Below are 8,915 nucleotides of genomic sequence, written 5' to 3'. Positions count from 1 at the left end.
ATGCATGACGTGAAGAATCTGGTGGCTGTTTCTTGGGCAGGAGGAGTATAAGGCTTGGCTTGATTGACCATAAAAGTTCTACTTGTTAAGAACAAGTTGGGCCATGGTAACTGAGCAGAGCTAGAACATAAAACTTGTTTTGGAGTACAAGAAGATCTTAGAGACACAGTGTGTCCTTAAACCTAGGCTACTCAGCCTCTGAGAATGTCGATGTAATTGTAAACATGTCTAACTCCATTTCTAGCAAGTGCTGATCATAAGGAGACTTATGTCAAAACTGGTACTGCCTTCATGGTCATTTCTGTTACATGTTCAACACTGTCCAAGAATATTTGTGGAAATAAACAATTAGATTAGTCCCATTTTATGAAAGTCAGCATACACTCACAATGACATTTAAGTTTAGATAAACAGTCTATATTTTTAATTATTGATGAAGTCAAATAGGTTTTTCAGTAATAGTTGAAAACATATTAAAATGCATCCTGTACAAAGAAGTTCAGGAGAATTTGGAGAACCAAAGGAAGTTGTAGTAGTAAAAATTGAGGCCTCCCAATATATGTCCTACAGATAAACATCGGAACGAAAACAAATGAGCTACATAAATCTCAAAACAACTTCCATATGTGAACTTCATATTTTCCATACACTTAGAAAAAAAGTGAAGAAAAAGTACTCCTGAACTATCTCACAGTAATGAGGAAAATGCTTCGGAAAGAATGCTAAGTCTTGAATCTGAAAAGCCCCTCAAGTGCTTGAGCTTTTGGTCCCCAGCTGGTGGCACTGCTTTGAGAAGTTGTGGATCCTTTGAGGCACAGACTGACTGCAGTGGGCCTCATTTCTTTGTCTTTTTTTTTAAATACATTTTTATTAGATATTTTCTTCATTTACATTTCAAATGCCATCCCCAAAGTCCCTATACCCTCCCCCTGCCATGCTCCCCAACCCACCCACTCCCTCTTCCTGGCCCTGGCATTCCCCTGTACTGGGGCATATGATCTTCGCAAGACCTCTCCTCCCATTGATGGCCGACTAGGCCATCCTCTGCTACATATGCAACTAGAGACACAGTTCTAGGAGGTACTGATTAGTTCATATTGTTGATCCTCCTATAGGGTTGCCGATCCCTTTAGCTCCTTGGTTACTTTCTCTAGCTCCTTCTTTAGGAAGAGAGCTATAGGTGTTCCATCCTATAGATGACTGTGAGCATCCACTTCTGTATTTGCCAGGCACTGGCATAGCCTCACCAGAGACAGCTATATCAGGGGCCTGTCAGCAAAATCTTGCTGGCATATGCAATAGTGTCTGGGTTTGGTGGTTGTATATGGGATGGATCCCCAGGTGGGGCAGTCTCTGGATGGTCCTTTCTTCTGTCTCAGCTCTGAACTTTGCCTTTGTAACTCCTTCCATGGGTATTGTGTTCCCCATTCTAAGAAGGAATGAAGTATCCACATTTTGGTCTTCATTGTTCTTGAGTTTTATGTGTTTTGTAAATTGTATCTTGGGTAGTCTAAGTTTCTGGGCTACTATCCTTTGAGGCACAGACTGACTGCAGTGAGACTCATTTCTAATCCACACTTTGGCTCTTAGCCTACCAGGATGTGAACACATAGAACAAACAGTTCCCATTGCCATCAAGTCCACGGTGCCTTCTTCCCCACTGTGATGGACTAAGCCTACTGTGCCTGAAGAATGGATCCTGCCTCTGGCAGCTACTCACAGTGGCAGATACAGGGAGCAAAACAGTCTGGGAAAGAGTTGAGACTGGGAAGGAGTCAGCAGGTTCGTCGGTGGACTGCAAAGGACTCCCAACCAAAGAAAATGACCTTAGGTGTGAAATACTGGAAAGAAGTGTTGCCCTTACGAAGGACTTAGTAATGGGCACTGGATGAGATGAGTCAATCGTGAGAGCCCATCTTTCAGAGAGCTAAAGGATAAAGAGATGGAAAATACACTCTAGTTGGAAATTCCCTGAAAATGGGAAAAAGAGGCAAAGCCTAGGGGTTTGGGAAGCAGGAGAAGAGGAAGTCAACAAACTCACATCCTTCTCCAGACTCTAAAGAAAAGCAAAAGCCACCCAGGAGGAGGTCATCCATTAGACTTCCCTTCAAAGTATGTAGAGTGAGTAAAGAAAGCACAACAAAGAGGAGAGTTATATATTTTTATTGATGTGCTCATAAATTTTGGGGTTGTTTAACCACTGTATCTCTTTTTTTGTATTTGCAGATAGTTTTCAATTAATAATAAGTCAGGAATGTGATTAAGAACAATTAGTTCAGGGATGGTTTTTACTGTGGTGGTTTGAATAGGTTTGGCCCCATAAATTCATGTGCCCATAGTGAGTAGCACTATTAGGAGGTGTGTCTTTGTTGGAGTAGATGTATCCTTGTTTGAGGAAGTGTGTCACTGTGAAGATGGGCTTTGAAGTCTCCTATGCTCAAACTATAACAAAAATGACAGTCTCTTCCTGGGTGCCTTCTGATCAAGATGTAGATAGACTCTTGGCTCCTTCAGCACCATATCTGCCTGTAAGCAACCATCTTTCCTACTATTATGATAAAGAATTGAACCTCTGAGCCTGTAAGCCAACCTCAATTAAATGTTTGCCTTAGTCATGGAGTCTCTCCGCAACAATAAAACCCAAACTTCTATACTTATTAAAGCTTTTCCTTGTTCCTTTAAGATAGTTCTACCTTATGAACACTAAAGAATAGTTCTAAATCTACAGTCCAATGAGCTTTGAGCACATTCACAAATGTGTAAGCAACCAACAGTCAAGAACCCAGACTCCTATCACCACTGGGAAGTTCCCTGTGATGCTCATAATTGATGCTCTGCCCCCAGCCTAAGCCCCAGGCAGCCTGTCTTCTGCTCTCTATGGTGGTACCACGACCTTTGCTGCAGTGTGATAGAAATGTGAGCGATGCCCATGGAGACTACTGTGTTCTTTCTCTTGGTGAAATATGCTACTGGCAATCACATACACAACTGGGAGCAATCAGAGTTCACTATTTCACCTAAGAATTTTTGTGACATGAGAAAGTCAACTTAGCTCAAATAAATATTGAATGAGTGTTCTGTTATGCAAATTTAGTATCTGCATAAAATTATCATTACTAAACTAAGATTTGTTAGATTTAAATATTCTTTTCTGGTGATAAGTCTATAGGATATAGACTTGTAGTTAAGAGACATTTTATCTGAGTAGGGGCACAAGCCCCTTCCAGTCCGAGCAGCACCGGGGTAGCTAGGCGCACAGTCGTCTGACTACCGCCAGCTACCCACAACACCCGCCAAGCGATCTTAGGACTTCTGGTGAGTGGAACACAGCATCTGCTCCAATCCAATCGCGCAGGAACTAAGACTGCATTAGTTAGGAAAGCAGAAAACCTGGTCTGATTAGGGGCACAAGCCCCTTTCGGTCTGAGCAGCACTGGGGTAGCTAGGGCGCACAGTCGTCTGACTACCGCCAGCTACCCACAACACCAGCTACGCGATCTTAAGAATTTTGAGGATTGGGATCTGCCTGGCGTGGGAGGCTTTGCCTGAGCATCGGCAGCAGACATCTCGGTTCCGGGATCCCGCCGAGTGTATCCTGCACAGACAGCTGGCCATTTTCCCGGCCAGAGGATAGGGATCTGCCCGGTGTGGGAGCATTTTGCCTGAGCATCAGCAGCAGACATCTTGGTTCCGGGATCCCGCCAAGTGTATCCTGCACAGACATCTTGGTTCCAGGACCCCGCCGAGTGTATCCTGCACAGCTCCAGAGAATACCAGATGGCAAAAGGCAAACATAAGAATCCTACTAACAGAAATCAAGACCACTCACCATCATCAGAACGCAGCACTCCCACGCCACCTAGTCCTGGGCACCCCAACACAACCGAAAAGCTAGACCCGGATTTAAAAGCATATCTCATGATGATGGTAGAGGACATCAAGAAGAACTTTAATAACTGACTTAAAGAAATACAGGAGAACACTGCTAAAGAGTTACAAGTCCTTAAAGAAAAACAGGAAAACACAACCAAACAGGTAGAAGTCCTTATAGAAAAACAGGAAAACACATCCAAACAGGTGATGGAAATGAACAAAACCATACTAGACCTAAAAAGGGAAGTAGACACAATAAAGAAAACCCAAAGTGAAGCAACGCTGGAGATAGAAACCCTAGGAAAGAAATCTGGAACCATAGACGCGAGCATCAGCAACAGAATACAAGAGATGGAAGAGAGAATCTCAGGTGCAGAAGATTCCATAGAGAACATCGGCACAACAATCAAAGATAATACAAAACGCAAAAAGATCCTAACTCAAAACATCCAGGAAATCCAGGACACAATGAAAAAACCAAACCTACAGATAATAGGAGTTGATGAGAATGAAGATTTTCAACTTAAAGGGCCAGCTAATATCTTCAACAAAATTATAGAAGAAAACTTCCCAAACATAAAAAAAGAGATGCCCATGATCATACAAGAAGCATACAGAACTCCAAATAGACTGGACCAGAAAAGAAATTCCTCCCGACACATAATAATCAGAACAACAAATGCACTAAATAAAGATAGAATATTAAAAGCAGTAAGGGAGAAAGGTCAAGTAACATATAAAGGAAGGCCTATCAGAATTACACCAGACTTTTCACCAGAGACTATGAAAGCCAGAAGAGCCTGGACAGATGTTATACAGACACTAAGAGAACACAAATGCCAGCCCAGGCTACTATACCCGGCCAAACTCTCAATTACCATAGATGGAGAAACCAAAGTATTCCACGACAAAACCAAATTCACACAATATCTTTCCACGAATCCAGCCCTTCAAAGGATAATAACAGAAAAGAAGCAATACAAGGACGGAAATCACGCCCTAGAACAAGCAAGAAAGTAATCCCTCAACAAACCAAAAAGAAGACAGCCACAAGAACAGAATGCCAACTCTAACAACAAAAATAAAAGGAAGCAACAATTACTTTTCCTTAATATCTCTTAATATCAATGGACTCAATTCCCCAAGACATAGACTAACAGACTGGCTACACAAACAGGACCCAACATTCTGCTGCTTACAGGAAACCCATCTCAGGGAAAAAGATAGACACTACCTCAGAGTGAAAGGCTGGAAAACAATTTTCCAAGCAAATGGTCTGAAGAAACAAACTGGAGTAGCCATTTTAATATCGGATAAAATCGACTTCCAACCCAAAGTTATCAAAAAAGACAAGGAGGGACACTTCATACTCATCAAAGGTAAAATCCTCCAAGAGGAACTCTCAATTCTGAATATCTACGCTCCAAATGCAAGGGCAGCCACATTCATTAAAGACACTTTAGTAAAGCTCAAAACACACATTGCACCTCACACAATAATAGTGGGAGACTTCAACACACCACTTTCATCAATGGAAAGATCGTGGAAACAGAAACTAAACAGGGACACAGTGAAACTAACAGAAGTTATGAAACAAATGGATCTGACAGATATCTACAGAACATTTTATCTTAAAACAAAAGGATATACCTTCTTCTCAGCACCTCACGGGACCTTCTCCAAAATTGACCATATAATTGGTCACAAAACAGGCCTCAACAGATACAAAAGTATTGAAATTGTCCCATGTATCCTATCAGACCACCATGGCCTAAGGCTGATCTTCAATAACAACATAAATAATGGAAAGCCAACGTGGAAACTGAACAACACTCTTCTCAATGATACCTTGGTCAAGGAAGGAATAAAGAAAGAAATTAAAGACTTTTTAGAGTTTAATGAAAATGAAGCCACAACATACCCAAACCTATGGGACACAATGAAAGCATTTCTAAGAGGGAAACTCATAGCTCTGAGTGCCTCCAAGAAGAAACTAGAGAGAGCACATACTAGCAGCTTGACAACACATCTAAAAGCTCTAGAAAAAAAGGAAGCAAATTCACCCAAGAGGAGTAGACGGCAGGAAATAATCAAACTCAGAGGCAAAATCAACCAAGTGGAAACAAGAACTATTCAAAGAATCAACCAAAGGATGAGCTGGTTCTTTGAGAAAAAATCAACAAAATAGATAAACCCTTAGCCAGACTCAATAAAGGACACAGGGACAGAATCCTAATTAACAAAATCAGAAATGAAAAGGGAGACATAACAACAGATCCTGAAGAAATCCAAAACACCATCAGATCCTTCTACAAAAGGCTATACTCAACAATACTGGAAAACCTGGATGAAATGGACAAATTTCTAGACAGATACCAGGTACCAAAGTTAAATCAGGATCAAGTTAACGATCTAAACAGTCCCATATCCCCTAAGGAAATAGAAGCAGTCATTAATAGTCTCCCAGCCAAAAAAAGCCCAGGACTAGATGGGTTTAGTGCAGAGTTCTACCAGACCTTCAAAGAAGATCTAATCCCAGTTCTGCACAAACTATTCCACAAAATAGAAGTAGAGGGAACTCTACCCAACTCATTCTATGAAGCCACAATTACTCTGATACCTAAACCACAGAAAGATCCAACAAAGATAGAGAACTTCAGACCAATTTCCCTTATGAATATCGATGCAAAAATCCTCAATAAAATTCTTGCTAACCGAATCCAAGAACACATTAAAGCAATAATCCATCCTGACCAAGTAGGTTTTATTCCAGGGATGCAGGGATGGTTTAATATACGAAAATCCATCAATGTAATCCATTATATAAACAAACTCAAAGACAAAAACCACATGATGCTGAAAAAGCATTTGACAAGATCCAACACCCATTCATGATAAAAGTCTTGGAAAGATCAGGAATTCAAGGCCCATACCTAAACATGATAAAAGCAATCTACAGCAAACCAATAGCCAACATCAAAGTAAATGGTGAGAAGCTGGAAGCAATCCCACTAAAATCAGGGACTAGACAAGGCTACCTACTTTCTCCCTACCTCTTCAACATAGTACTTGAAGTCCTAGCCAGAGCAATTCGACAACAAAAGGAGATCAAGGGGATACAAATTGGAAAAGATGAAGTCAAAATATCACTTTTTGCAGATGATATGATAGTATATATAAGTGACCCTAAAAATTCCACCAGAGAACTCCTAAACCTGATAAACAGCTTCGGTGAAGTAGCTGGATATAAAATTAACTCAAACAAGTCAATGGCCTTTCTCTACACAAAGAATAAACAGGCTGAGAAAGAAATTAGGGAAACAACACCCTTCTCAATAGTCACAAATAATATAAAATATCTTGGCTGACTCTAACTAAGGAAGTGAAAGATCTGTATGATAAAAACTTCAAGTCCCTGAAGAAAGAAATTAAAGAAGATCTCAGAAGATGGAAAGATCTCCCATGCTCATGGATTGGCAGGATCAACATTGTAAAAATGGCTATCTTGCCAAAAGCAATCTACAGATTCAATGGAATCCCCATCAAAATTCCAACTCAATTCTTCAACGAATTAGAAAGAGCAATCTGCAAATTCATCTGGAATAACAAAAAACCTAGGATAGCAAAAGCTCTTCTCAAGGATAAAAGTACCTCTGGTGGAATCACCATGCCTGACCTAAAGCTTTACTACAGAGCAATTGTTATAAAAACTGCATGGTACTGGTATAGCGACAGACAAGTAGACCAATGGAATTGAATTGAAGACCCAGAAATGAACCCACACACCTATGGTCACTTGATCTTCGACAAGGGAGCTAAAACCATCCAGTGGAAGAAAGACAGCATTTTCAACAATTGGTGCTGGCACAACTGGTTGTTATCATGTAGAAGAATGCAAATCGACCCATTCCTCTCTCCTTGTACTAAAATCAAACCTAAGTGGATCAAGGAACTTCACATAAAACCAGAGACACTGAAACTTATAGAGGAGAAAGTGGGGAAAAGTCTTGAAGATATGGGCTCAGGGAAAAAATTCCTGACTAGAACAGCAATGGCTTGTGCTGTAAGATTGAGGATTGACAAATGGGACCTCATGAAACTGCAAAGCTTCTGCAAGGCAAAAGACATCGTCAATAAGACAAAAAGACCACCAACAGATTGGGAAAGGATCTTTACCTATCTTAAATCAGATAGGGGACTAATATCCAATATATATAAAGAACTCAAGAGGGTGGACTCCAGAAAATCAAATAACCCCCTTAAAAGATGGGGCTCAGAACTGAACAAAGAATTCTCACCCGAGGAATACCGAAAGGCTGAGAAACACCTGAAAAATGTTCAACATCCTTAATCATCAGAGAAATGCAAATCAAAACAACCCTGAGATTCCATCTCACACGAGTCAGAATAGCTAAGATCAAAAATTCAGGTGACAGCAGATGCTGGCGAGGATGTGGAGAAAGAGGAACACTCCTCCATTGTTGGTGGGATTGCAAGCTTGTACAACCACTCTGGAAATCAGTCTGGCGGTTCCTCAGAAAATTGGACATAGTACTACCGGAGGATCCCGCAATACCTCTCCTGGGCATATATCCAGAAGATGTCCCAACCGGTAAGAAGGAGACACATGCTCCACTATGTTCATAGCAGCCTTATTTATAATAGCCAGAAGCTGGTAAGAACCCAGATGTCCCTCAACAGAGGAATGGATACAAAAAATGTGGTACATTTACACAATGGAGTACTACTCAGCTATTAAAAAGAATGAATTCACGAAATGCCTAGGCAAATGGTTGGACCTGGAGGGCATCATCCTGAGTGAGGTAACCCAATCACAAAAGAACTCAAATGAAATGTACTCACTGATAAATGGATATTAACCCAGAAACTTAGTATAGCAAGATATAAGGTACAATATGTAAAACATATGAAACTGAAGAAGAACGAAGACCAAAGTTTGGACACTTTGCTCATTCTTAGAATTGGAAACAATCACCCATGGAAGGAGTTACAGAGACAAAGTTTGGAGCTGAGACAAAAGG

The sequence above is a fragment of the Mus musculus genome, chromosome 4, assembly GCF_000001635.26.
Source record: "Mus musculus strain C57BL/6J chromosome 4, GRCm38.p6 C57BL/6J".
NCBI classification, from domain to species: Eukaryota; Metazoa; Chordata; class Mammalia; order Rodentia; family Muridae; genus Mus; species Mus musculus.
The sequence above is the reverse complement of the archived record's forward strand: the minus strand, read 5'-3'. Positions refer to the sequence as shown.